The following is a 3,205-nucleotide window of genomic DNA, read 5'->3' as shown; positions in this document are numbered from 1 at the left end:
ATCTTTAGTTCTATCTTTAATTCTATCTTTAATTCTATCTTTAGTTCTATATTAATTCTATATTAATTCTATCTTTAGTTCTATCTTTATCAGTGAGAGAGTGAGAGTGTGAGAGAGTGAGTGTGAGTGAGTGAGTGTGAGTGAGAGTGTGAGTGTGAGAGAGTGAGAGTGAGTGAGAGTGAGTGTGAGAGAGTGAGTGTGAGTGAGTGAGAGTGAGTGAGTGTGAGAGAGTGTGAGTGAGAGTGAGTGAGTGAGTGAGAGTGAGTGAGAGTGAGTGAGTGAGAGTGAGTGAGAGTGAGTGAGAGTGAGTGAGAGTGAGTGAGAGTGAGTGAGTGAGTGAGTGAGTGTGAGTGAGTGAGTGAGTGAGAGTGAGTGTGAGAGAGTGAGTGAGTGAGTGAGTGAGAGTGAGTGAGTGTGAGTGAGAGTGAGTGAGAGTGAGTGAGTGTGAGTGAGTGAGTGTGAGTGAGTGAGTGTGAGTGAGAGAGTGAGTGTGAGAGAGTGAGTGAGTGAGTGAGAGTGAGTGAGTGTGAGAGTGAGTGAGTGAGAGTGAGTGAGAGTGAGTGAGTGAGTGAGTGAGTGAGAGTGAGTGAGAGTGAGTGAGTGAGTGAGTGAGTGAGTGAGAGTGAGTGAGTGAGAGTGAGTGAGTGAGTGTGAGTGAGAGTGTGTGAGTGTGAGAGAGTGAGTGAGAGTGAGTGTGAGAGAGTGTGAGTGAGTGTGCGAGTGAGTGAGAGTGTGTGAGAGAGTGAGTGTGAGTGAGTGAGAGTGAGTGAGCGTGAGAGTGAGTGAGTGAGTGTGAGTGTGAGAGTGAGTGAGTGTGAGTGACAGTGTGTGAGTGTGAGAGAGTGAGTGAGAGTGAGAGTGAGAGAGAGTGAGTGAGAGTGAGTGAGAGTGTGAGAGAGAGTGAGAGAGAGTGAGTGAGAGTGAGTGTGAGAGTGAGTGAGTGAGTGTGTGAGAGTGAGTGAGAGAGAGTTAGTGTTAGAGAGTGAGAGTGAGTGAGTGTGAGAGAGAGTGAGTGAGAGTGTGTGTGAGAGTAAGTGTGAGAGAGTGAGTGAGTGAGAGTGAGTGTGAGAGAGTGAGTGAGAGTGCATGAGTGAGAGTGAGTGAGAGAGTGAGAGAGAGAAAAAAAACAGTGCACGGAATAGAAAAGGAATACATCCCCTGGTTAGCCGCCGTTGGTTTGTTCGGCGTAGTCGCTGTCCTTTCCAAGCCAGCTGTTGTTGAGGTCGATGGTGTGATCGTCGTAGTCACCGAGCAACATCAGCTGACCGTTGATGGCAGTGGTGGTCATGCCAGTCTGTTAATCCAGTCTCATTAGTCGAGAAATAGTTGGTGGAGTAACGACAGGGAAACTGTAACAACACAGTGTGTCAAACAATAAGATATCTCTTTACAGAAAAACACAATAAGGGGAATACCATCGTAATACTCTGTATGCAATAACATGTTTAGTGTAAGTTGCAATTGTTTCTTTTATCTTTGCTGCCTCAACGAAAAGATTATTAAGGGAGGAGAAATACATTTAGTTTTGTAAACAAGATGCTGATGTACCCTGTAAGTAATCCTGGTAGCCTCTGTTGCTTTACTCGGCGTGGTCACTGGCCGCCATAATCCGTGTCAGGTGATCGTTGATGTCTTGGTGGACAAAGTCGCTGTCCTCTCCTAGCCACCTGTTGTTGGTGTCAGTTGACAGTCGTAGTCACGTGCAGCATTAGGTGGCGACGGTGGTAGCTGCTTCCCCCATCAGTAGAGCCCCCCACTCTTGTCTTATCCAGTGCCCTTAGTCAAGAACACTTTGGTCGGTGTAACGAACAGGAAACTGTTAAAAAGTAAGCGGAGTGTGTCAAACAATTAGAAATCTCTTTAGTCCGAAATGACTGTTGTTAACAAAATAAATCGGATGCCATCATAATACTCTGTATGCGAAACGTGTTTCACTTTATCGACAAACTGAAGTGGGTTCATTATCGTGGTCATCTCGATTTACCAAGGGTAGACGGACAATAAGTTTGTTTTGAAAACTACGATTGCCGGTGTACCTTGTTAATACAACTGTTTGGTAGCCGCTGTTGCTTCTGGCGTGGTCACTGAGCGCAGTTAACCGAGTCTGTGTTGGTCGGTGTAGTCGTTGTCCTCTCCTGGCTAGTTGTTGTTGAGGTCGATGGTGTGGTAGCCGTAGTCATGAGCTCACGACGATGGTAGCTGCTTCCTCCTGGCTGTTTTCAAGCCAGTCCCAGACCAGAATGGATTGGAGGTAGGGGGGAGAGACTGGGGAAAATGAGAGTGAAAAGGGAAGAGAAACGACGAAGATAGGAAAAAGAATGCTAGGTTAGGTAAGGGTGCAGGAATGGTGGGAGAATGAAAAGAGGGGTTACAAGAATGAAGACATGGAGGAGGGGGAGATAGTAGGTAAGGACAGGAGATTATAGGAAGGAGTGATGCCAAAGGATACCAATGAGAGAGAAAGAAAAGAATAGGAATAAGAATAGAAGGGACAGAAAAAAGAGATGAAAAGCGCCTAACAAGGACCAACGCTTATCTACCAGCCTCGAGCTCTGTGTCTGCGACCAGACAACTGCTGATGATGAAGCGTAGAGTGCTCTGGCACTAACATGTGCCACCTCATGTCTCTCTCGTCCTATAGGCCGGACTGCTGTCTCGAGCTGAACAGCGCCTAACAAGGACCAACGCTTATCTACCAGCCTCGAGCTCTGTGTCTGCGACCAGACAACTGCTGATGATGAAGCGTAGAGTGCTCTGGCACTAACATGTGCCACCTCATGTCTCTCTCGTCCTATAGGCCGGACTGCTGTCTCGAGCTGAACAGCGCCTAACAAGGACCAACGCTTATCTACCAGCCTCGAGCTCTGTGTCTGCGACCAGACAACTGCTGATGATGAAGCGTAGAGTGCTCTGGCACTAACATGTGCCACCTCATGTCTCTCTCGTCCTATAGGCCGGACTGCTGTCTCGAGCTGAACAGCGCCTAACAAGGACCAACGCTTATCTACCAGCCTCGAGCTCTGTGTCTGCGACCAGACAACTGCTGATGATGAAGCGTAGAGTGCTCTGGCACTAACATGTGCCACCTCATGTCTCTCGTCCTATAGGCCGGACTGCTGTCTCGAGCTGAACAGCGCCTAACAAGGACCAACGCTTATCTACCAGCCTCGAGCTCTGTGTCTGCGACCAGACAACTGCTGATGAT

The 3,205-nt window shown here is 47.9% G+C and overlaps 1 long non-coding RNA gene across 1 annotated transcript; it reads right to left on the bottom strand.

The window, feature by feature from the left end:
• Positions 1-1,008: 1,008 nt before the first annotated feature.
• LOC112556954 lies at positions 1,009-2,574 on the bottom strand. Its single transcript, XR_003097875.1, has 3 exons — positions 2,037-2,574; positions 1,549-1,816; positions 1,009-1,349 (listed from the first exon to the last, which is right to left on the bottom strand). It is a non-coding gene; the product is annotated as an uncharacterized LOC112556954 (long non-coding RNA).
• Positions 2,575-3,205: the final 631 nt, after the last annotated feature.

Source organism: Pomacea canaliculata, linkage group LG2, assembly GCF_003073045.1.
Source record: "Pomacea canaliculata isolate SZHN2017 linkage group LG2, ASM307304v1, whole genome shotgun sequence".
Lineage (NCBI taxonomy): Eukaryota > Metazoa > Mollusca > Gastropoda > Architaenioglossa > Ampullariidae > Pomacea > Pomacea canaliculata.
The sequence above is the reverse complement of the archived record's forward strand: the minus strand, read 5'-3'. Positions and strand labels throughout refer to the sequence as shown.